At 43.3% G+C, this 26,251-nt stretch overlaps 1 protein-coding gene across 9 annotated transcripts in view; it reads right to left on the bottom strand.

Annotated features, from left to right (window-relative positions):
- BNC1 (basonuclin zinc finger protein 1) overlaps nucleotides 1-26,251 on the bottom strand; it is a 218,490-nt gene that overhangs the window by 75,350 nt on the left and 116,889 nt on the right. For 3 of the 9 annotated variants that reach the window (XM_068275345.1, XM_068275346.1, XM_068275347.1), the window contains exon 4: nucleotides 19,515-19,834. The exons of 5 other annotated variants lie outside the window; for them this stretch is intronic. The gene's annotated coding sequence lies outside the window, so the exon portion shown is untranslated. Of the gene's footprint in view, nucleotides 1-19,514; nucleotides 19,835-20,283; nucleotides 20,331-26,251 lie in introns of those variants that run through there. One more of the 9 variants, XM_068275349.1, reaches the window with a different exon arrangement.

Below are 26,251 nucleotides of genomic sequence, written 5' to 3'. Positions count from 1 at the left end.
CTCCTCCTTGTGTGTCCTACCTGATCATGCACCTCTATTACTGTGCGCTTATGCTATGCATTTGAGTGAACACAACTTGCCTAATCCCCATACTCCCATCCAGTGACTGGCTAAGCAGTACCTTGTACTTATACTGTGCTGTGTGATTTGGTTTTTCTTGAATTCCTGTATTGTCTTATTGCTGTATGTTACCCCTAAATATTGTCCGTAACTTAAACCAATGTCCAGCGCTGCATAATATGTTGGCGCTTTATAAATACAATAAATATATAAATGTACTGTAAATGCTGGAATATGAGGAGAAATAAGGCATACGTTCAGAAGGTATAGTTTTTTTTTTCTTTTGTTTTTTAAACATTTTATTTGCATTTTTCCCATTTTAACAACAATTTGCAGGTCCAACATACCTGCTTCAGAGAGACATTACAAACATTTAAACTAAGATTTTAAACAATAAAATAGCTCCCCCTCCCTATCCCAACCCTTCCCACCCCACCCTCCCTATCCCTCTTCCTACCCCAGTTTGTTAAAGCAATTATCGTAAGAGAACAGAGGCGACAGCAGGATAAAAGATAATAAAAGTTGTAAAATTTGCTGGGAGGCAGTGGTGGACTTACCTCCGGAAAGCAGACTCAAAATACTCTCTGAATTAAACAAATAAAATTATTGCTACCCCAAAAAGACGCAACGCGTTTCGCAGGCACAGCCCGCTTCATCAGGCAATAAGATAGGGTACAAACAGTAGCTTGTCAGTAGCACGAAAAGCACCTCTGAACAGAGGTAAGTCCACAAATGTAGCTGCTTTCAGCCTATTGCTGACATTTGATTTTAATTACATGTTTTCAATAAAAAGCTTATGGAATAAATAAAACTGCATATGGAACGAAACGTACATTTTGTAAAATCTGTCCTAAATATAGCACAACTTTATCAGACCATAAGGAAGTGTTATCAAGCTTATTAAGCTCCAACAAATAGGGAATAATGGCATGTATTTAGTCACTTGGTAGCAAACTTTTTACAGACTTCCTTCCAAGCTATTATAGCATCTCTTATTAGGCGTATAGGAATGGGTGAGAATTTACTGAGTAGCATGCCTGGGAGGGCCTATGGCTCAGCATAAGCCACTTCTAGTGCAAAATTTGAGAAACAATTGGAGCTGTTTATCCAGTCTCAAGTGTGTCTGACCGGACAAGCTAGATTGTACCATCTAATATCAGGAAGGCTCAACCCGCACAAATTCTTTTGGTAACCAACTTGTTTAGAGCAGTATCGGGTTTCCCATCCCTCCATAAAAATGTTGATCCAGAGGAAGGCGAAAAACCCTTACAAGGCATGGTCCAAATGGCCCCAAAAGGGAAAAAATTCCTTCCCGACTCCAGATGGCAATAAGATAAAATCCCTGAATCAAGATCATTAGGCATTACCTAGTAATTGTAGCCATGGATGTCTTTCAACGCAAGGAAAGCATCTAAATGCAGGTATAGAGTTTGCCATAACTACTCACTGTGGCAATGCATTCCACATCTTAATCAGTCTTAAGCAGCCCATACACTCAGCCGATTTTCTGGCCGACCGATCGATCAATCGATTGCAAATCGGTTGGCCAATCGACCGATCGACGGCCGATTTCGATCGATTTCGATGGATTTCCATCGAACTTGCAGGGTGGAAAATTTAGGTCGATCTGATGAGATTGCTTATCAGTTTGCATTGGCCTTAATGGAAATCTGATGGCAAAAAAATGCCATCAGATCGAATTTCAATAGATTTCAAACTGAAATCTATTGGAATTCTATCCTGGTAAAAAATGTTCTAAAAACGCATCAGATAGATCATCAGATGCATTTCTTATCTATCTGCTGCCAATCTGACGAGTGTATGGGCACCTTTACTGTTAAGAACCCTTTCCTAAATAAATGGCTGAAACGTTTTTCCTCCATGTGCAGATCATGTCCTCTAGTCCTTTGAGAAGGCCTAGGGACAAAAAGCTCATCCGCCAAGCCTTTATATTGCCCTCTGATGTATTTACACATGTTAATTAGATCCCCTCTAAGGCGTCTTTTCTCTAGACTAAATAAACCCAGTTTATCTAACCTTTCTTGGTAAGTGAGACCTTCCATCCCACGTATCAATTTAGTTGCTTGTCTCTGCACCTGCTCTAAAACGGCAAGATCTTTCCTGTAATGTGGTGCCCAGAACTGAATTCCATAGTCCAGATGTGGCCTTACTAGAGAGTTAAACGGGGGCAGTATTATGCTAGCATCTCAAGTTTTTATTTCCCTTTTAAAGCATCCCAAAATTTTGTTAGCTTTAGCTGCAGCGGCTTGGCATTGAATGCAATTATTTAACTTATTGTCAATGAGTACTCCTAAGTCCTTTTCCAGGTTTGATGTCCCCAACTGTATCCCATGTATTTTGTATGGTGCTAGACCATTGGTACGACCAAAATGCATGACTTTACATTTTTCAACATTGAATTTCATCTGCCATTTATGTGCCCATATAGCCATCCTATCCAGATCCTGTTGCAATATGTCCCTATCTTCCTGAGAGTTGATGATTCTGCACAATTTTGTATCATCTGCAAAAATAGCAACATTGCTCACTACTGCATCTACTAGGTCATTAATAAATAAATTAAAGAGCACTGGACCCAGAACAGACCCCTGTGGTACCCTACTGCTAACAGTCTCCCATTTTAAGTACGATCCATTGACCACAACTCTTTGTTTTCTGTCCATTAGCCAGTTCCCTATCCATGCACACGGACTCTCCCCCAGTCCTTGGTCTTCTTAGTGCTGTGCTGTAGATAAGAAGATTCAGAGATTTGGTGCACTGCACAGATTCTAAGATTGTTTTATTCTAAACAGACAAGCTTAATACCCAGTTAACCACCAGCTCCAGTTACCCAAAAATTGCTCCCACTCCTCGACTGACTCCACAGCTCTGGCTACAGGTGACTGCTATGGAGCCTGGAGCCTATTCAGCTTACCTCCCTGGGTCTCCTGCCATACAGTTCAACTAGCAGAAGATCTCCCTCCCTGAGCTTCCTGGTCATCAGCAATTGTCACAGAGTGGTGCTGGGTAGCGTTTTCTCACTTCTCCCCCCCCCCTCCCCCCATTTCAGAACTCCACAGGAAATAGTATGACAGCTACCTATTCTGGTCTTTGTTCCCAACATCATAGGTCAAGCATTTAAACCATTAAACGAGAAATGATCCAGCCCAAAAAAGGCCAAAAACTACACAGGATGCAAAATGAGAGTACCTTAAGGCCCTGTTCAGACTATGTGCTTTCCTAGCCGTTTTTCCAGAACGCGTACGGGCAGGCTTTGCGCATAGAAAAGGCTACTAATGTTTTGTAATGGAGTCGTTCACATGTATGCGCATGCAACGCATACGTTTATCATCCGCATTGCTGCACGCAGTTCTGTGCGTCACGCACAGAAACGGATGCAATGAAAGTCTATGGATGAGTATCAAAAACGCGTACTATTGCGTTTTTTGCGTAGGCTTCTCTCTGCGTTTCCCATAATTCTTTAAGGTTTCCTGTGTGAAAAACGCAATAGAAAACGCATTTGAACGCAAGAAAAGCGTTTTCTTTGCATATCTATGCGTTCTACAAAATGGGCATAGTCTGAACAGGGCCTAAGGAGGCAAAGTCCACAAAATTGCATGAAAACATCTACAATAAAAGTTAAAAAACTATACTGGTGGCTCTTAATTATTTTCTAGATAAAAATTCACATAGAGGTCAGGAGAAATGCCTAATGTACTGAACAACAACCGTATATATTATACATAAAAAGGAACTTTTTACCATGTGGAATTCATATGAATAAAAGAATCATCAGGTTTAAAAATAACAAACTATTCTAATGTACAACAGTTAATCTGTGCAGTACATACTAGTTAGTAAAGATCTTATCCAGCTGTTAAGTGAAAAGAACTGATGTAAGGAATCATGGCTTCTGGTGCGTTATAAGAGCATCAGCTGGTGACCCATTACCCAAAGTAAATGGAGTCGCACATCACCAGTTTAGTCTAAAGCGTAAATTCACCTTCTCAGATTATTAGTAGTTTGTAATTGTGAATGGGGACTGTGCCATTACTCACACAATATTCATACATGATGCAGTCATTTCAGAGACATTCCCTTTGGAAGAGTCAGACAGTCACATAACCCAGGGACCTATTCATAAAACAGCTGGAGTGGGTGTTCTCCAGAAAGTGAACAGTTCTCACTCCTCAGAACAGAGCCATAACTTGACACCCAATCCTCGCTATGAAACATTGACTTTGTGGCCAGCACAGCAGCTAGTACGCCTCCCTGCCTAGTTTTCAATACAGCATTTAACTTATACTCCCCCCAACAGTTTCCTCCAGTGTGTTCATAAAATTATTGCGTACCTCTCATCCTTCCCTACAAGCGTCAAGAAACCATTTTCTCGGCTCCAATTGAATTCTTTTATGAAGACACTGAGTTGGGTGTTGGAATAATTGAATGTACTTTTACATAATAAGCAGCAACATGAAGATAACACTATGCTGAGCTGTAGTGCTGGCCACAAGTGTTCAATCCCTCACCAACAGGGAGAATGTGGGTGGAGACAGGTGATCTGTCCAATCTGTTAATTAGATCGCCTTCTTATGCAACATGCAGCCTGGACATACTGGGCGTAAAAGAATACCTCAAGATACAGAGAGCAGTGCTTTATCCTCAGGAGGGCGGCATCAAGTTTCACCCTTGACATTCTACTTATCAGAAGGGGTTAATTTTATGTCATTGCCAGTGAGACACTAGAAAAGATGAGCAGTGGTTTCCAACAAGCATAGTCTCACACAACAAAAAACAGTCCTGGTACGGATGCTCCCTAGAGGTGTGGCTTTTAATCCATAAATTGCAACACAAGTTTTAACAGGCAAGTCTGGTCTGTCACCAGGAGTTTAGCAATTAACAAAAAAAAAAAGGTTCCTTTCCATCTTAATGGTTTATGAGAGACGCATGTGAGCTACAGCGTTACTCGCAGCTCTACGCAGATATCCATCTACTGGGTGATCCTTCTGCTGTTGCAACCAATTAAAAGAAGCCTATGGGCCAAGAGTACACATAAACAAAACATTCCTGAAGTCATGTTTCAACTTCAGTGATGTTTTCAGAAGTGCAGATAGCAGCGTGGAATAGGTAGAAAACAGGAAAATGCACTAATCATGCCAGATCAGTCTTCAGAGGAACAGAAAATAAACGACTACAGCAGCAGCATCCAGAACGATTACAAAGAATAGAATGGAATAGCATACTGAAAGCTGTATGGCACTGTAGATCATTAAAATAGAATGTAGCCACAACAGGTTCCCTTACATTTTACATAGTAAGGAAAAGATTATACCTTACCTGAATAGTTATCAGTGTCCCCAACAGAATGATTTCCTTTCCCAACAAAGTAATAATTATTTGGACAGAAAGATTGGGGTGGGAGGGGGAGATCTCCAGAACAGGGACACAGATAGTAATGTCTTCTGGACGTGTCCCTGTTCACTTCACTTCCTGTCTGAGTAACCTCAGTCACTTCCAGTTTTACAACAGATCAGAACAGATCACCGCACCACTGAATAGGCATAAATTACTTGATAAATGTCGACTATTTGGATATTCAATAGTCCCCAGCCAAATCTGGGGGCAAGATACTATTCTACATGTAGTTTGTGTGTTCTCTCCATGTTTAGTTGGGTTTCCTTCCACATCCCGAAAATGTAAAGGCAAGTTAATTGGCTCCCCCCCAAAAACTGACAGACTATGGTAGGGACACTAGGCAAAGGTATCAATTCACTAAGCTTTATCAAACGTTTGATAATTTACCTCATGGGTAAAAACTAAATTTTGAATTCACTAAGGTGTTATAGATTTATTAAATGTTTTATCAATAAAACATTTGATAAATATATAACACCTTAGTGAATTCAAAATTAATTTTTACGCATGAGGTAAATTATCAAACATTTGATAAAGTGTTTGATAAAGCTTAGTGAATTGAGGCCTATGACTATGGACAAGTGATTTGTGATTTTTTAACCAGCAACGCAGAGGAAAGGAATGCTTATTTACAGTCAAAGCAATATCAGTAAGGTTAGGAACGCACTTGTCTTGGCAGAAAACCATGTCTTTTCTGGAATGAGTGTTTCTGCATTTTTCTCTGCATTGGCGGTTTTGAAATTTGCATTTTTGTATGCATTTACGTTTCTAATATTCTGCCTTTTCAACAAGAGAGAAAAAATACATTACTGGGTCTGATATTAGAAAAACTCATGCGAAAATGCATCCCTTTGCTCCCAATACAAAAACATTGTATGTGGGAAGAAGGAATTTGCTGTGCGATATTAAAAACGCACATAAAATCACATTGGAAATCACACAGCAATGTGATTTTTGAGTGACCCATAGGCTTACAGTATATGCGATTTTGCATGCATTTTCCACTATGGGGCAAGACACATGCAAATTAATTATCGCTGCCCAAGTTGTGACCAGTGGAGAGCTGAAAATTTGACTTCAGGTGACTATCTAATGAGGATTAGACATATCTGCAAGTTTTGGCAGGACTGGATTACAAAGGTCGTGAAAGCAGCTGTATTGTGAGTAGGGGAAACATTATCATTGGCTGCCATGGTTGTCTTTTTTAACATTGTTCATACAGGAATAAATTTCACTTATGTATTGGTGTAGTACAAGATCTGAAAGACTCAACCCAGTGTGGTCTACAGGTGGACCCAGGCCATAAATAGAAGAGAGGAGAGGTGCCACAAAACTATGATGGCTCTTATGCTCTCTTACATGCACCCCAACAGCAATAGGTATGATGCTAATAGTCATAACCAAATATTTAAGAAGCACCTTGCCATTTCCCAAGTGCAGAGGTGTTGCTGGGAACCGTTACATACCTGGTGTGTACTCCTGTGGATTAGCCATTGTGTGATTTTGTGTGTGCCATTTTTCTATGCATTGGCTGTGCAAGCACTTTTGGCGGAGAAGCTGCCACTTTCTGCACATGCGCGAGGGTTAAAGTTATGTCTGCTGGGAGGAAAGGCAGAAAAGCCACACATCATTGTAACCTAAGCAAACAGTTTATCAGCGCCAAGGAAATAAAACATATGATCGCTGCCGAGAATGAACGTCCAAAGTCCACAAAATTAGTATTAAGAAGTCAGCGCAGATCAAAGAGGAATAAATACAGTCAATAAAACTCCACCACGGTGATATTCCAACCTCACATGGTCTCGCGGCCAACCATCACCAGAAAAGAGTAAGAGGGGCTTACCAGCTGCCAACAACCCGCATTATAAGGTTGTATGTCTCGCATTCAGTGGTAATCCTAACGAACCTCAAGAAGATATGGGTCCAAACTTCCACCACTCCCTCACTCCGATATAGTGTGTGGTATCCAGGAAGGCCAATATATAAACAGAACAAAAACGGCAAATCTAAGTGTAAACCGTTTATTGTAAAAACAATCGGTATAGACCATAAAAACAAGATAAAAACAAAACCTTACATACGGGGCCCAGGAACTGGGAACCTCTAATAAAAACTTGCGCATGTAAGCTGGTCCACAGCCAATAAGACATTAAAGGTGCCGCCTGTCTTCTTGCCCATCATTGTAACCTGAGATGAGGGAACATTAAAGGCATCTTTACCTTTAGAAAATGGATACTCCTGTGATGCCAACCATTGCATGCTTATATTTGGGCTTCAGATTGGTTCAGATGATCTTGCATGTTTGCTTAAGAATATTTGGGATTGTTCTCTTGTCAATCTAACAAGTGCATAAATGCATAGGACCATCCAGTTGCCCAAAACCTTGAAAATAAAACAAACATTTTTATTTCTGTTCTCAGTGGAGAAGTGCAAAATAAACAAACAAAAAAAAAAAAAACAGTATAAAGCTATAACTTTATCAAGTAGATAATGAATAAAATGGCCATCCTCCTTCTACTATGTTATTTTGACTACAGGTCATCTTTAAACTAAGGGGAAAACATGTAAAATCTTCCTCAGCCCTCATAAAGGTTTACTTTCTGATCACAACATTATCAGACAATAGAGCTCAGTGTTAGGAGGGTTTAGTTTAATTTAGGGAAGTTAGAATGCTCAGTCATCAACATCTTCAGCAGGGACTGTCAAGGTCAAAGAGGTTTAAAGTAGATAGACGATTTAATGGTATTAATGGAGAAATGTTTACAGAGGCCGCCCAACAAATCTCCAAGGTCACCAATGTTGTCGGGTGATGAACGGTTTTCTTCTGGGACTAAAAAAGTCACAAGCACACATGCCATAACAAATAAGAATGGCAATATAAGAAATAGTTAAGGCAGCATAGAGAATAAGAAATTTGTGAAAATGCTCGCTTTGCTAATAAGAAGGTCCTGAACTTCATTCAGAGGATAGACGAAACATTCCAGGGCTGCAGTGTAGAGTGACTGTACAGAAACATCCACCTGGATGCCATCAGTCTTAGCCATGTAAACATTATTGACATCAGTGTTAGCCTGCTGACCAGCCTGGGTTAGCAAGGGTCACCCACACAGTCCGGTGACCATAATGTGCTTTAAGCAATAGATGTTCTGGAACTTGTCAGACTAGCCGAGACACAAAGTCCCTTTCTCCACTATCTTACTGAAGTCTGAGATATTCAGAAAATGTCTTTTGCTTAAAACAAATTCAATACTAATGTTCATCCCGTTGTTGTAGACTGAATAAAATGTTCTTTTTTGACGAGAGATAGAGAACTTTCTGCAGTTCAGAACAATGTGGAATGTTAAATGACAGATAACCAGTATATGAAAAGGCTACTGTGTACACCTGCACATCGTTAACAAGGAATCCAGAACACCAGTGTCAGCCCTGAACGTCCCCACAAGAGATGTTCATTCTTTTTTTAAAAGATAAAAAAAAGTAAGCAGACTGTACACAGACTTTTTAGGACAGTATCTTATTTGATACCGGTTGTGTCTCAAATATGATAGACTATACGGAATTAAATTATGTCTGCCAATTACAAAGCTTTTTTTTCATTTGGTCTGTCTAGGTACTCTATAGTATTGGTCCAAACCCTATCCCATAGAGCCACACCAACCCCTGCCATGCACTGATGAGGTCAAAAGAATCCACTTCGGGCTCAACCCTAGATCTAGGACTTTATATCTCCGAGCGTTTTTTAATTCTCATAGATGCAGTTATACAGCATAGATAAAACAGCACAATGTTTTGGGCAACCAGCCCTTCATCAAGTGCTCAACGTTCTGGCAAACCATATGCAAATATATAGACACACCTTAATCAAACACGCCCCCTTAACATCATGTGGCGTGCACTTACTTATAATGTATTAACCCTATCTACAGAGAACACCACAACTAAAGGCAACATCTGATGCTCAAGTCCTCATTAAAGAGTAACTGTTAGCCCCCAAAGTGAAATTTAAATCTCTACAGCAATGTTTTATTTAGTATTAAAGTGATCCAAAAAGCCAATGCAGAACTTAAAAATCAATATAATTTTGTTACTATGTAGCCTTTTGCCCAAGCTAAGGACGCAAAGCCGCATATCAGATACTGATGCGCATGCAGAGCATGCCTATGTCTGCCCGACCCCCCTCTCCTCCCCAGGACCAGGTGCCGATCTATTCGCACCACAAACAGCTGACCGCTCTGACAGGGAGAGAGAGCGGCAGCACTTCCAGCGCAGCCACGGCAGAGCAGACGCCGCCGTGCATCTCTCTCACTTGTCTCACATGTGACTCGGCGGCGGCTGCTCTGCGTGGCTGCGCTGGAAGTGCTGCCGCTCTCTCTCCCTGTCAGAGCGGTCAGCTGTTTGTGGTGCGAATAGATCGGCACCTGGTCCTGGGGGGAGAGAGGGGGTCGGGCAGACATAGGCATGCTCTGCATGCTCATCAGTATCTGATATGCAGCTTTGCATCCTTAGCTTGGGCAAAAGGCTACATAGTAACAAAATTATATTGATTTTTAAGTTCTGCATTGGCTTTTTGGATCACTTTAATACTAAATAAAACATTGCTGTAGAGATTTAAATTTCACTTTGGGGGCTAACAGTTACTCTTTAAGGACATTTGGTGAAGTACTAAGTTAGTAAAAACGAGATTAAACGAGCACAGGAGCAATATCCGCAGTCCTGAGCAACTTAAAAAGAGAAAAAAATGGAAGAAAAAAAAGAAGATTATCCCCTTGCCAGGCATTTTATTGAGTGTGGCCACAATGCCAGCCAATTGAGGTGGCAGGTATTAGAGGTTGTTCAACATCAAGAGGGCAGGAATTTTGAGAATATTTTGCTCAGATGGGAGACCTGGTGGATTGACAGGCTGAAGACACGAGCACCAAAAGGCCTTAATGAGGACTTCAGCCTCAGAGGTTACCTTTAGTTGTGTTCTCTGTAGATAGGGTTAATACATTATAAGCATGTGCCTGCCCCATGTGTTTGATTAAGGTGAGTCTATATATTTGCATATGGTTTGCCAGAACGTCGAGCACTTGATAAAGGGCTGGTTGCTCGAAACAATGTGCAGTTTCATCTATGCTGTATGACTGCATCTATGAGAAATAAAATCCGCTTGGAGACCTTCCATGGCTGTATAGCTGTTTGCTACCATCAGCGAGCTACAGGTGCAAACGCAGCGTACGATTTAGAGGGTATAGAAAAGTCCCGGGCTAGCACTCTCTAAGATGCGGGCGTGATCTTATCAAATACCATCTGCACCATTATTACATTAAATTGATCCAATCTAGGGCTTGAATTAGGCCAGCCTAAACCATATACTGAATAAACTGACGTCAAGGAAAGCTACAGAAGGAAATGCGTCAATATAAAAAACACAGAGAAGAATACTGAAAACACACAAACACATAAAAAAAATACAGGTAATTTAGAATGGACGGGCAATTACTTTAATGAAGCATGTTAACATTTCACATCATTGGTAGTACTGTGATGTGATGTGATTTAAGACCAATGTGCATTTGACCAATGCGACACCATATGTTTCCCACCTCTTTCCCTTCATTAATTTGTCTTCCAGAACTTCTGGAAAAAAGCCAGTCTAACGTGTGGACAATTAGCAGTGTCCATGTGCTCCTTCAACATAGCAGTAAGTCACAGCCAGCTCAATGCCAGAGGCACAACTGACAGTGCTGCGTAACAACATTTTTAAAAATCACTAGTAAACTAAAATGTGCCTAGGAATTCTCCCTACCATCATAAGAACCAACACCAAACCACAATAAAATATATAGCTATAGATCTCTATGTCCATAGAGGATTACTACCATGGAAATAGCAAACAACAAATCCAACAAAATAAATATAAAAATAAATAAATAAATAAATAAATAAAAAAAAAACCCTCAAAAAATTGAAAGATTAGATTCTCAACTTCTTGGTCACAGATACTATAAATTATAGGAAGTTGTAACGTTTGCGGAATCGTGTCCGTGGTCAGCGCACCAGACGTGCGCTGACGCGGCGGAAATCCTCCACTAACGTGTAATTGGGAGAACCCAGGTTAGGTGCAATGCACCAGTAGAGGGTAATTCCCACCAGCAGATGGAGCTGTGGAGTGCAGACAAGCACAGCCTCTGCACGGCCACAGATGCCAGATGGGAATTGTACGAACAGGATCAAGCAGGGCTGAATAGCCCTCAAGAGAAATAGCACAGGGACAGAATGTGTGTTCAACAATCCAGCCGCTACCCGGCGATGGTGAACACACATCAGCAGAAACAAATGCGGGAATGCAATCGCAGGAGAGAGGCGATTGCCAAAAGTGACACAAGGCTGAACAGAACAGAGCACGAGAGCAGCAAAGGCACAGCAAACAACAATGAGAAGATAAGGAAAATAACAAACGCTAGCTAAACGCGAACACCGCACTAATTCGCAACAGCGAACGCGTTTTTGCACGATCACCACGCGTTAGGTGCCCAGTGATAAGCGTGCTACCCTAACTAACCAATGACAAACACGAAATAGAGAACGCAAACGCTTGCTTAACGGTTACCTCACCGAGCCTACAGCAAACGTTCGTATCAGACAAGACAGACAGACAGGTGGGGCTGCCAGTAGCAACTGCTGCTCTGGCTAGCACCCCTAAGGCAGAGATACAGAAGGAGGCACTGCCACTACCACTAAGGCAAGTGCGATCCAGACAGATAAACAGAAGGGCTACCAGTAGCAATCGCTGCTCTGGTTAACACCCCAAAGGCTGAGATACAGAAGGAGGCACTGCCACTACCACTAGGGCAAGTGCGATCCAGACAGATGGGGCAGCCAGCAGCAACCGAAGCTCTGGCATACACTCCCAGACAAACAGAACTATTCCCTGTCGACCGCCGCTGGCGACAAGACAATCGAGGCACAGAAGGAAGCACTGCCACTACCATTAGGGCTAATGCAATCCAGACAGATGAACAGAAGGGGCTACCAGTAGCAACCGCTGCTCTGGTTAGCACCCCCAGACAGACAGAACGATTCCCTGTCGACCACCGCTGGCGACAAGGCAATTGAGACACAAAGACTGTACAGGCAAAACAGATAATACAATCTGACTGCACTAGAGGGAATGCCTAGTACAGTCCCAAGAATTACTCTAAGATAATCTTTGACAAACAGGCAAGGCTGACACTCTAGGAGTGTTGATCAGTAACAAACCATGAAGATGACCACCCAAAGGATTCTGGGAGAACATGGTATTTATACTGCCAGCCTTCAAAGGAGGCAAGTAGACAATTTGCATAACGCATGTATGCAAATTCCTCAGCAGCAGAGCAGGTCTGAAACTTGCAAAGCAAAGACAGGTCTCTTTTCCCTTTTGATGTTGCATGTATATAAAGCTGTCTGTACCACCAGCTTGCAAACTAACAGGATGTAAACCTGACGAAGGCTGCAAGGCCGAAAGCTTGTTTATTCTTATTCATTTGTAGTTAGCCAATAAATGGTATCATCCTGATTTAAAACTTCTTGCTTTTACTGATGGCTAACACGGTACAATACCCTACTGCTACTACTTATTGCTAAAATAGCACCCCACAACAGCTCTTTTGAGAGCTAATCTTGTTCTTGTGATCTATTTTTTTTTGTGTGTGTCCCACTGACAACACTTGTGTTGCAAAGATAATCCATACTGTGTGTGTGCCACTGCCAGGCCCAGCACATTCAGTGACTGTGTGTGTGACAGGTGCACCTTGTAATACTCATTACTGCATATACCTACCTGTTGTGTTCAGTAAACCCACCTCATCACTGCATATACCTACCTGTTGTGTTGAGTGCACTATTCTACCTACCTGAGTGCACACAGTGTGATATACCCCTCCGTGCATACCTGTTAACTGCACATTGTATTAGTCAAGTCAGTGCATACCTTTCACGTCACCCCCCCCCCCCCCTCCCCCCGATATGGACAAAACAAGTAGAGGAAGAGGTAGAGGCAGACCCAGAGGAAGGCCACCTGGCAGGTCTGTGCAAGGTCGTGTTGATGTGATTTCATGCGGCCCGGGCCGAAAGTACAGTGCTCAGAAGAAGGCACGTGCTATCAACTCCCAAGATTGTCAGGACGTGGTTGACTATTTAACAGAGAACACCTCATCTTCCACAGCTACCAGCGCTAGTACAAGCACCACATCCGCTGCATTTGACACTTCACAGGAGTTATTTGGTGGTGAAATCACTGATTCACAGCCAGCCGCTACTGCTACAACAAGATGAAGGCGCTAAGCAAGTTACACCACCTCATATGTGTGAGTTAGGCGATACTATGGACGTAATGTGTGAGGTGGAGGATGATGAAGTACCTGCTGTTGGTGCAGTTTTGGAGGTGTCTGAGGCAAGCGAAGCTAGGCAGGATGATTAGGATGATGACGATTATACGGATGCCACGTATGTTCCCAATAGAGGAGATGAACAGGGGGACAGTTCAGAGGGGGAGTCAGAGGAGTAGGAGGAGACGAGTTCCTGAAAGAAGCAGGGGGAGCTCGTCTTCAGAAACAGCTGGTGGCAGTGTCCGGTGGCAGTGTCCAGCCAACATGCCCTTCAATGTCAGCTGCTGATGCCACCATAGTGCCATCACCCCAGGGGGCCTCAACGGGTTGGAAATGTTTTCATGTGCCTGACTCAGATCAGAGCAATGCCATCCGTTGTCTCTGCCTCTAAAAATTGAGCCGTGGAAAGGCCAACACTCACGTAGGAACAACATGGAGAAAAAGCACAAACTGCAATGGGAAGAGCACCTGAGCAAAAGCAGCACACAAAAGAAAAGCCACCCTCCTTCTCCTCTTCCTCCTTCAGGTGCAGCATCTTCAGCCGCTTTGTTCCTTGCTCCTTCACAGCCACCCTCCTCCACTCCGCCTCTCACCTTCAGTGGTTCCTGCTCCTCTGCCCACAGCAGCCAGGTGTCCGTGAAGGAAATCTTTGAGCAGAAGAAGCCAATTTCTGGCAGTCACCCCCTTGCCCGGCGTCTGACAGCTGGCGTGGCGGAACTGTTAGCTCCCAAGCTGTTACCATACAAGCTGGTGGACTCTGAGGCCTTCCGTAAATTTGTGGCCATTGGGACACCACAGTGGAAGATGCCAGGCCGGAATTATTTCTCTAAAAAGGCGATACCCAAACTGTACTGTGAAGTTGAGAGGCAAGTGGTGTCATCTCTGGCACACAGCGTTGGGTCAAGGGTCCATCTGATCACGGATGCCTGGTCTGCCATACACGGTCAGGGCAGGTACATTACGTACACAGCCCATTGGGTCAACCTGGTGACCGCTGACAAGCAGGGAGTACATAGCTGTGCAGCGGACCAACTTGTGACACCTCCACGGCTTGCAGGCAGGCCTCCTGCCACCTCCTCTCTGCCTGCTACATCCTCTTCGCTCTCGTCATTCTCCTCCTTGGCTGGTGCCGCAATCTCCTCTCCAGCTACACAGCCCCATCTCCCCAGGGCCTATGCTGCATGCCAGGTATGACGGTGTCACGTCATCTTAGAGATTTATTGCCTCAAAGCGGAGAGTCACACTGGAGCAGCTATCCTGGCTGCTTTTAAAAAACAGGTGGATCAGTGGCTGACCCCGCACCAACTGGAGATCGGCAACGTGGTGTGTGACAACGGCAGCAATCTCCTTTTTTTTTGTACAAAAATCATCCGACTCCCGACTCTGACTCCTCAGTTTATGAAACCACGACTCCGACTCCAACTCAGACTCCGGGTGCCCAAAATTTCCCCGACTCCTGGACACCCACTCCAACTCCGACTCCACAGCCCTGAAATAAAGGTACCACTGCCAGTAATCCTTCTCCCATGTCCACGCAGGCAAGGACAGGACGCTCCAGCGATCTCATGGTGATGTCGGACATGCGGACATTCTTTAGTCCAACACCTCGCCTTAGCCTTTCCAGATCCACCCTCCACCAAGCATGGACCGGCAGGTAGACGACTACCTGGCTTTAAGTGTGGATGTAGACACTGTGAGCAGCGATGAACCCTTGGACTACTGGGTGCGCAGGCTTGACCTGTGGCCAGAGATGTCCCAATTTTCCATCCAACTTCGGTCTTGCCCTGCCTCAAGCGTCCTGTCAGAAAGGACCTTCAGCGCAGCTGGAGGCATTGTCACGGAGAAAAGAAGTCTCCTAAGTCACAAAAGTGTTCAGTACCTCACCTTTATCAAAGTGAATGAGGCATGGATCCCTGAGGGCTACTGGCCAGCATAAGTGTTTCTAGTTTTCAAAGTTCGCCTCCCCATTGAAGTCTATTGCGGTTCGCGGAAGTTCGTGCGAACCAAACTTTTTGCGGAAGTGCTCGAACCGAAAAGCGGAGGTTCGGCCCAGCTCTAAAAATAATTTAGAAACTATAAAAATATTGTTATAGATAATATCTTAAAATTTTGCCTATATCCAGTGCCCTTTTTTTACAGACGCCCTTTTAGCATGTATGCGCTTACTGTATGCCCTTACTCACATTTCACATTTGATGGAGATATTTCAGACTAATACCCTATCCAGAAAGCATGGTGCTAACAGAAGGATAGGTGTTCTTTAGCTAGGGAGCAGCTCTAACTGCTGAGCACAGCACCACCCCTCCTACTGCTGCTTAGGGTTTTGTGACCAGCACTGCAGCTCCACAGATTCTAATCTCTGCTGTGCTGCAGTGCTGGCCACAAAAAGTTAATCTTTCAACCAACACATGGAGAAGGTGAGCAGTGTCCGGTGACCTCTGACAGGGAAAAACTGCCCCCTTTCATTACCTCCCTAACTACATAATGTGTGTGCTGATGGATGGAGGGGGGGGAGGGGTTTGGACAGCTTTCTGCCCTGTAAATTTGGATAAAACAGAAAGGAGCGGCACCGCTGTCTTGTATCAAAGCTCTTTTAATAGCACCAAAGTGGCAGCAGTGACAGACTGCTGTTTCGGTTTACACCTTTATCAAACTGCTCAAAGCCATGATGGCTTTGAGCAGTTTGATAAAGGTGTAAACCGAAACAGCAGTCTGTCACTGCTGCCACTTTGGTGCTATTAAAAGAGCTTTGATACAAGACAGCGGTGCCGCTCCTTTCTGTTTTATGTAGTAACAAGAGGAACAAATTGGAAACCCGGGCACCAGCCAGCAGGATATGCTGCACACAACACCTTTAATACATCCCCAAGAGTCCTGACAGATTATTGCAAAGCCTGACAGCCGTTTCACAGATAAAACTGCTTCTTCAGAGGCAACAATAGCACACAACATGGCAAAACACAAGATTAAATACATTTTCAGATAAGGAATGGTAGGCTTACCGCACTTCCTGAACGCCCCACCGCCGACCGCGCGCCCAGTTACGAGCGCCGCCCCGAGCCGCTGATTCGCCGGCAGACAGTGACGTCACCCTTTCGGGAGCGTCTAACAGGCCATGCCTGATTGGTCCGCGGGAATTCCTGACGTCTCCCTTTCGGGAGCGTCTAGTAGACGGAGCCTCATTGGTCCTCAAAGGGTCAGGTGACTCCGCCTCTACTTCCCTATTTACATCTCGCGCAGCGGTATCGATGGGGAGTATAGGGCTGGCGTCTAGTTATCTAGGCGACCAGTCCTGAAGCGCGGCGTGCCTGCAAAAGATAAACAAACAAACAAAGCCACAGTTAAAAACATTATAGCGAAGCGGATACATAGCAATTGAATATAAAAACCTAAGGGGAGAAAAACATTCTACATAAAGAGAGCCAGATATGTGGACAGCCCACCAAAAATACATCAAAATGCCTGGAAAACGGATGTCATATTTTAAATATTAAAGAATCCCTCCAGACCAAATTGTCCCAAGGAAACCGGCGAACATCCCAGTATCAGGTACAAGGGTAAATAGGAGGAGACCCCCCCCCTGATGCCCAACTCAGAGAACTCTGAGTATAAGTCCCAGACAGGGTCCCAACCTTTAAGTAGGGCGGGACCCCTATTCAGATGCTCTGTTCCTAGGGATACGGTCTGGAGGAGAACAGGGAAATTGTTAAACAAAGGAAAACAATCAAGGAAGAGGAAAAGAGAAGGACCAAGGAATAAAGGAGGAAAACAAGGGAAACAAAAAAAAGGGAAACAAAAGGAAGGAAACAAAAGTGGGAAAGGGTGGGAGAAAAGAGGAAGGGGGGGGTCTGGAGGGATTCTTTAATATTTAAAATATGACATCCGTTTTCCAGGCATTTTGATGTATTTTTGGTGGGCTGTCCACATATCTGGCTCTCTTTATGTAGAATGTTTTTCTCCCCTTAGGTTTTTATATTCAATTGCTATGTATCCGCTTCGCTATAATGTTTTTAACTGTGGCTTTGTTTGTTTGTTTATCTTTTGCAGGCACGCCGCGCTTCAGGACTGGTCGCCTAGATAACTAGACGCCAGCCCTATACTCCCCATCGATACCGCTGCGCGAGATGTAAATAGGGAAGTAGAGGCGGAGTCACCTGACCCTTTGAGGACCAATGAGGCTCCGTCTACTAGACGCTGCCGAAAGGGAGATGTCAGGAATTCCCGCGGACCAATCAGGCATGGCCTGTTAGACGCTCCCGAAAGGGTGACGTCACTGTCTGCCGGCGAATCAGCGGCTCGGGGCGGCGCTCGTAACTGGGCGCGCGGTCGGCGGTGGGGCGTTCAGGAAGTGCGGTAAGCCTACCATTCCTTATCTGAAAATGTATTTAATCTTGTGTTTTGCCATGTTGTGTGCTATTGTTGCCTCTGAAGAAGCAGTTTTATCTGTGAAACGGCTGTCAGGCTTTGCAATAATCTGTCAGGACTCTTGGGGATGTATTAAAGGTGTTGTGTGCAGCATATCCTGCTGGCTGGTGCCCGGGTTTCCAATTTGTTCCTCTTGTTACTACATTGTATGCTGACTGACCCGGAGGCACAACCTTTAACTCCTGCTACCCCCTTGGGTCTGCCTACCAGGGTATCTAGTGCCACCCTACGTGTCTACTTTTTACTGTGCCTGTTTTATCTGGACTGCACTTCCCAGGAGGCACTGGGGAGAGACCTTGGGCACGCTGCATACTCTTTTTTGGAAACGGTGCTCCCTCTCTTTTGTTTATGTGCCCTGTAAATTTGCACAGTCAACTCAATGGGAACTGGAGCGACATGACCCAGCTAGCCAGGTAGTTTCAACATATTTCAAGGTATGAAAAAGCAAAGTGTTGGGCATGAATTTGAGATGACCACCTTTATCGAATGATGCAACTCACAGCAATTATTACTGCAATGATTCCTTGTGTCATTAAGACAACTGAATCACTAAAGATGAGAGAGTAACCAAGCAGCTCAGGGTGACCCAAACTACTAGGAATGTGTAGGGGGATAAAAGGGACCAAAAAGCCCTCTACTAAATGAGCAGAGGGTCTAAGGCGTGAACTCCCCCCTTCCCCAACTAAGCTTTTTTGTTTACTTGCTCATACCTTGACTTTTTGCAGCAAACATATTTCAAAAAGGAGATGGTTTTTAATATTTCCAGCAGTTATTCTGTCATTAAGAATTTAAACTAACCCAACTTCCACTTTACAGTTTTTTTTAATCGTATGGTTTGCAAGTTTAAAGTAACGACATGGAATCTTTGAAATGTATATTTTATAATTGTTTTTTTCTTATTATCTTTCTAACTGTGGAAGTAAGCCATAGGAGTCTTGTTTTTGGCTTTAGGAACTAGTTGCACCACTAGGAGGTATGTTTTTGAGCTCTGTAAATAAAAAAAAATAAAAAAATATAGCTAGGTACACACTCTAGATGACTAACAGGATTATGGAGAGGACTACCCCTGTCTTCGTTTTGCTGTAAAATAAATATTTTAGAGTCTTGGGAAAATGTGCAAAGCAGCATAATCTTGGGCTCCAACATGTTTAAAGATTAAATATTGCTCTATCAGGATCAAAAAACTTTTGAAAGTGAATATCTGGCTATCCAACCAAAGTATCTGTGTGCAGTGATTAGAAAGGGGAAATCTACTTCATATACCTTCCAGGTGTCCTGTTTCGGTGTGTGGGTGGGAAAGAAGTGGATGGAGGAAGATCTATTATTTCTGGCTCTCCTGATGCCCTTATGCATATATGGTCACGGGTCACATTCTAGAACTGGATGGTGATAGGAAGTCATCAAAGGTCTTCAATGGCATTTTGCATGGAGGCCTTCTTGTATTGTGAGGTCAATCTCTCTGATCTTCATAATTAGAATGCTTAGGCTTCTAATAAAAGTTTTTTTCTGCCAGCTAGGTCAGGTTGAGTCACTGTGGGAAAGTTTGCCGACACTTCTCCAAAACATGAAATCCTTCAAAGTGTCTAAAAACAACACAAATAATCCTCAGAGGGACATAGTGATCATGTCACAATAACTAATGATACATACAGTTTAGGTAAACACAACTTGCTCCTCACTTTCCATGACATCATGCAATGTGCTCGGTAAGCATTTCCTTCTTATGATACCTTACAGGCCGATCTGTGATGGGCAGATTCTACAACTCCAGCACTTATAGTCTGCATTTTTCCTGCTAAAAACTGGCAATAGGCATTCATTAGATCAGCATCTCTGCAGAATGAGATTACTATGATAAACAGCGCTAAACATGGTAATTATGTTTACTTGACGGATCTCAACCTGCACTATCAGATGTCAGAAGGCAGCTGCCAGTGCGTTGGAAGAAACGGTCTGCCTATGGCACCGGTATACATCGTTTGATCAAAGGTACACCCTCTAAGGACTCACAGAACACATTTTACACACTCACCTTTAGATTTACTTCTGTCCATTTCCCCTTACGCAAATTCATATGCAATACTACAACCCTTTGTAATCAATAGACTGCATTCGAATTCACTTGTAGAGGAAAAAAAAAAAATAGAAGTTCAATTTTGCTGTATCACGCATGCAAATCCCTATAACCATGCATGGCATTGCTAGAGGGAATCAAATGCAAAATTACATCAGCACAGGTGCTGCAACCAGGGCTGTGGAGTCAGTACAAAAATCATCCAACTCTGACTCCTCAGTTTATGAAACCTCCGACTGCGACTCCAGGTACCCAAACTGGCTCAGACTTCTTAGTCTAATACTTACCAGGGCAGTGGATTTGGTACAAAAATCATCTGACTCCAGACTCAGACTCCTCAGTTTATGAAACCACCGACTCAGACTCCAACTCCAGGTACCCAAAATCAATCAGACTCCAACCTAGACTCCACAGCCCTGGCTGCAACAGATCTGGATACAGACAGCACCCTAGTGTAAACACTGCCTAAGGCCTGGAACCCACAAGCAGTAGTACTAAGCCATTTCTAAGCGCTTGTGATTTGAAAAGCTCTTGCTAATGTAATGCTATGGGTGTGATGCCACTAGAGCAAAGTGATTTTATAAAAATCCCCCATAGCATTGCATTAGCAAGAGCTTTTTAAATCACTAGTGCTCAGAAAAGGCTGCTAGTTGGTTTGAGCCCTTAAAGTTTATCAAAATGTAAAGCTGTGGGGGAAAATAAAAGAAAGTGCTAGCTTTATTTTTTTGGTCCTTTGACGGCTGACTGTAGAGACAAGCGGGAGCCCACAATAGTATAGTACGTAAATACTAAACAAACATCATTATTGGATGAAAAAAACTACTCACAAGGATGGGTTAACTTCAAGGCAACCACTGTGGCCCATATGCAATTAACTTTTTCACCTGAGTTTTCTCCAAGGAGATACATTTTCATCTTCTATTTAAAATAAACTTTCCTGCACTTTTCAACTGAAAAAGTACCAAAAAGAAGGTGAAAAGTACTGTCAAAAATATTCTGAGTATTTTCCTGCTTGCTGGTGGCTTAAAAGGCATTTTATTGATAAGGTTTGAAAATATCACCTAGGAGAAAACTTGGGTGAAGAAGTGAATTGCATATGGGCCTGTATATGCAGATGGGGAAATTCACCTGTCCCCACTGAGGGTAATAAGTCAGTAGTAAAAAAATGGGTAAAAACCCTTCCACCAGGGTGTATAAATATATTATTTGGAAACAGGTGCCAAAACAGTATAACCTATATTAAAAACAATGTAAAGGGGGGTAGTGGTGGACAAAGACTTATTTCTTGTCCTGGCAGATTTAAAATTGCTCCTTTTGTGTTTTGCCTGAGGAAGCGGGCTATAGACCCATGAAATGCATTGCAACAATTTTTGGAGTAATAGACAGATTGTGTGACCACTAACCTCCCTTCCCCCCTTAAAATGTTGTTCAGTTTTACACAGGTACTATAACGAATACATTTTCATGAATGATACAGAAATTACAGTATTTTATCAATGTATTCCTCATCACAGTTTAGCATTTGCCCATCTGCTTTTCACTAAAAAGCTGTTTGTATGTAGTATATAAAAGCACTTATGCATTTTGCCACTTGAGCACTCACAAGTTAAGTGATCAGGAAACAGTGGGGTTATAGAACAGTAGGGGGTCCTGGCTGCTGCTTACTTGCCTTGCTAGGTGCGGGCGGGGAGGCAGAGTGTGTTGGTTAGGCGTGGAAGGCAGAAGTGCCTCTACAGTGAGTGGGCAGCTGCACCTGAATGCACGGCTTGTGAATGCACCGTGCAGGACGGAGGCCGACAGTCCTGCCAATGCCCCTTCAAAGAAGAATATTGTGACCCCCTGAGACCGCAGGGTAAAGGCTGGCCCTGGGTAGGGGGATGATGCAGCCTCTAGATCAATTCTGCTTTGGCCTGCCCTGTGCTCATTCCTAACTTTATGTGCTAAAGTATTCAAATTCCAATTTGGCCTCAACAAGTCAATGTTTTCCCTTTAGTTTCAGACAGTGTGGATAGAATCCATAATGGATTTTGTTGCGGTAGGTTTATCTTTGGGGACGTTGATAATTTCCTGTCCAGCCAGAAGTGGGGTAATCTCTCCAATAGTGACAGGCCACACCATTTTTCTCTGTAATAAAGGGGGCAATAGAAGAATTTCCAGTTTTTCCAATTCCCACATTAAAGACACAAAACTCTATGGTGGTTTCAAATTAAATGAAAAAGCAAAAACCCTGGAAGGCACTACTGTAAACGGGTAAGAGGTTCTTGAAACTAAAGTACCAGCTTACAACAAAATAGTAAAAGTAACACGGTTTACGGTTATTGATCATTAAACAATATGAACATTGCTAATGTATAATATCCCTTCCAACACCTTAGTGTAGAATTGGCGACTGTGGATTCAATTCATAAAGCATTACTGCATATGGTAATGGAGAAAACAGCTTATTTCACAGAGCATGTAGGAAAATGTCATTTCATAAAGGCTGTTACCGCATGGCAAGCTGAAATTACTGACCAGTGAGATAAAGTAAAACATGCGGTAAAGCCCAGGAACATGTTCGGTAATTACCTTCAGCTCTGGTGGGTTGGAAACCAGCATGCGATACCACATGATAGACTGAAGAAGAGAGCCAATAGAAAGAGCCCCCCTCCTGCTACTCTCTGTCCATTTGCTCCAACATATTCTCGGGAGGCACAGGTTTTTTTAAAGTCACCCCCCCCCCCCCAATCCCCGGGCAGGGGAGAACCAGCACAAAAGAGATTTCTCCTGCAGCCCTTCAGACATTAACCCTTTAGGTTCTTGTTTGAAGATGCGTGGGGAAATCATCTAAGCAAGGCCTGTCTTGTGTTTTTTGGAAGTTCACCTAAACTCTGGCCATTAAATAAAATGTTAATAAAAACTAATAGACAGATTCAGAGGAAGTAGAACAAACATGAACATCTAAAGGGATGCCAGGGATGCCTTTACTACAGTAATGCCATCACTGCACAGAAGCACTGCTGTTCTACCGCATAGGTCTTTTTTCGGTAAATTACCGAACTTCTGCTGCATTGTTTAGACATTATTTATGAATTGTCTAAAATACTGAATGCGGTATTTTACCGACCAGATTTCTTTTTTATCGAACAGCCCGTTATACATTGAATCTATTAAGGCCTTTTTCACATGGGAGACTGAACTGCACGCTTATCAGGCTGCCAACCGGGCTGCCGACCATGAGCACCTTTTACATGCAATTTAATGCAGCCACATGGAAGTGTTTGTAATCCCATGTGTGTCAGCACTTGACAAGGCAGTGGAGTTACCGAGCAGGAAAAAAAATGCATTTGAAGTCAGCCACATGCGAGTCAATAGGGTTGTCCACCTCTCCTCCTGCCTGTGCTGAGTGCTAGAAAATGTCAGGCAGTGGATTCATCACCTTCAACATCCCATGAGAAAGAGGCCTAATGGTGCTGATGCTATTCTGCATAGTTTTAAATGACACTTTTATAAGCAGGAGTTCCTATTAATTTCAATGTGACGCAGCAGTGTTAAAGTTGTGAAGTTGCATCAGTTAGAAGTGTGCAATTACAATGAACTTCACAGTAGCTTCAAGGCATTATAAATGTTCTAGAGTTACTGTAAAGCAGTAATGTGCCATAATAAAGGCATGAAGCTACAGCTTTAAACCTTTATAAATGTGCAATGAAACTGCGTATGTATATATATATATATATATATATGTATATATGTGTATGTATGTATGTATGTATGTATGTATGTATGTATGTATGTATGTACGTACGTACGTACGTACGTACGTACGTACGTACGTACGTACGTACATGTATATGTATGTATGTATGTATATGTATTATATATATATATATATATATATATATATATATATATATATATATTTTTATCAGCTGAGTGTTAAGGGGACCCCCAAAGTAAGTTTGTATGTGTTCAATTGTTAAAATCTATAGCCATCAGATTAAAAAAAAAGTACATAGTGCAGTTTAAAATATGAATTTATCAAACTGGTTGTAATAAACACATATTATTGTCTTATTTCTTTTATCTAGGGATGCTTCCAGCCCACCATAGTCTTTGAGGTCAGCGTCTTTAGGGTCCCCTCTGTTGTGCCGCTGTCACCCTTCATAAGAATGTCTGACCCAGTTTGGCTGATGGTGTAATGGTTAAGGGCTCTGCCTCTGACACAGGAGACCAGGGTTCGAATCTCGGCTCTGCCTGTTCAGTAAGCCAGCACTAATTCAGTAGGAGACCTTTGGCAAGTCTCCCTTACACTGCTACTGCCAATAGAGCGCGCCCTAGTGGCTGCTGCTCTGCTCTGGCGCAAGGAGAAAAGCGCAATATAAATGTTATTTGTCTTGTCTTTGTCTGGTTGCAGACCACTGTGCCTAGCACAGTTCCATCCATGCGCCTCCATCAACTGAGCTCCCATACACACCGTTCTGTGCATGTGCGGTTTGCGAAAGAATGCTTTGTGCAAGTGCAAAATGGGCTCAGCGACAGGAGCTCAATTTATGAGGTGGACGGATGGGGCCACGCATGCACAGTAGACAACAACCAAGTTGGAGATCTAAGGGGGGCCGTGGCACAACAGAGGGAAACTCGAAGACACTGAGGGGCCTCAAAGTCTATGGGGGGCTGGAAGAAGCCCCAGGTAAGTAAGAGTGCACTTTTATTTGCCCCAGTTCAGGTATGCTTAAGGCTGGTTTCACACCAGGACGTTGCGTTTTAGGGGACGTTATGGTCGCACAACATGCCCCTAACGCAACGCCTGGTGCTCCCTGCTTTGGACGTCAGAGTGAGCCGCGTTGTGCAGCTCACTCTGGCGTCCGTGATGCCGTGATGCGTACTCTTGTGCGCATGCGGCATCACGTGGTCCCGCCGGCCAATCGCTGCACAGAGCAGCCGGTCCAGGAAGTAAACACTGCACGTCACTGAGTGCAGTGAATATTAATTAGCCATGTGCCTGGCCGCTCCCTGCTCCTCCCCAACGTTACTGAGCATGTGCAAGCAGTCTAACGCGGCTCCGCCACTTAGAAAGTACTGCATGCAGTACGTTGTCTGGTGGCGCAGCGTTACTATGTAACGCAACGTGGGCACTGTGAACAGCCCATTGATTTTTCATTGCTGTGCGGTGGGGTGCGTTACAGGCTGCTCTAACGTGCGCCTGTAACTTCCCACTGTGAAACCAGCCTTAAACTCAATAAAATTGAGATGCCTTTTCACCTAGGCTGAGTAGGTGAAAAAAAACTTTTCCCTCATTTACTCTTTTTTCTTTTTTTGTGACAAACACCACCTCTAAAGGTGCCCATTAACGGTACAGTTTTTCAATAAATGCGATCTTTCCATGCAATTTGAATTATCGCAAGTAATCTGAAGGCAATTATCGAATATTCACATCTACTGAACGATTCTTTCTTCAAATGAGATCATATTTTCTAACTTTCGGGTTAATTTTACCCTGTAAAGCAATCGACCAAAGAATCGTTCACTATCGATTGCCTTCATAAACTGCACATTTTGTATACAATTCAGTTGTAAAAATCGCATCGAAAGATCGCATTTGGTGAAAAATTGTACTGTTAATGGGCACCTTAAAGAGAAACTCCGACCAAGAATTGAACTTTATCCCAATCAGTAGCTGATACCCCCTTTTACATGAGAAATCTATTCCTTTTCACAAACAGACCATCAGGGGGCGCTGTATGACTGATATTGTGGTGAAAACCCCTCCCACAAGAAACTCTGAGGACCGTGGTACTTCTGGCAGTTTCCTGTCTGTGAACCTTGCTGCATTGTGGGAAATAGCTGTTTACAGCTGTTTCCAACTGCCAAAAAAACATGCAGCAGCTACATCACCTGCCAACAGTAAAAATGTCACCATGTAATAAATGTCAGGATGTAAATCAGG

This window comes from Hyperolius riggenbachi, chromosome 3 (assembly GCF_040937935.1).
Source record: "Hyperolius riggenbachi isolate aHypRig1 chromosome 3, aHypRig1.pri, whole genome shotgun sequence".
Taxonomy (NCBI): domain Eukaryota; kingdom Metazoa; phylum Chordata; class Amphibia; order Anura; family Hyperoliidae; genus Hyperolius; species Hyperolius riggenbachi.
Note: the sequence above shows the minus strand (reverse complement) of the source record. Positions and strands in the feature narration are given on the sequence as shown.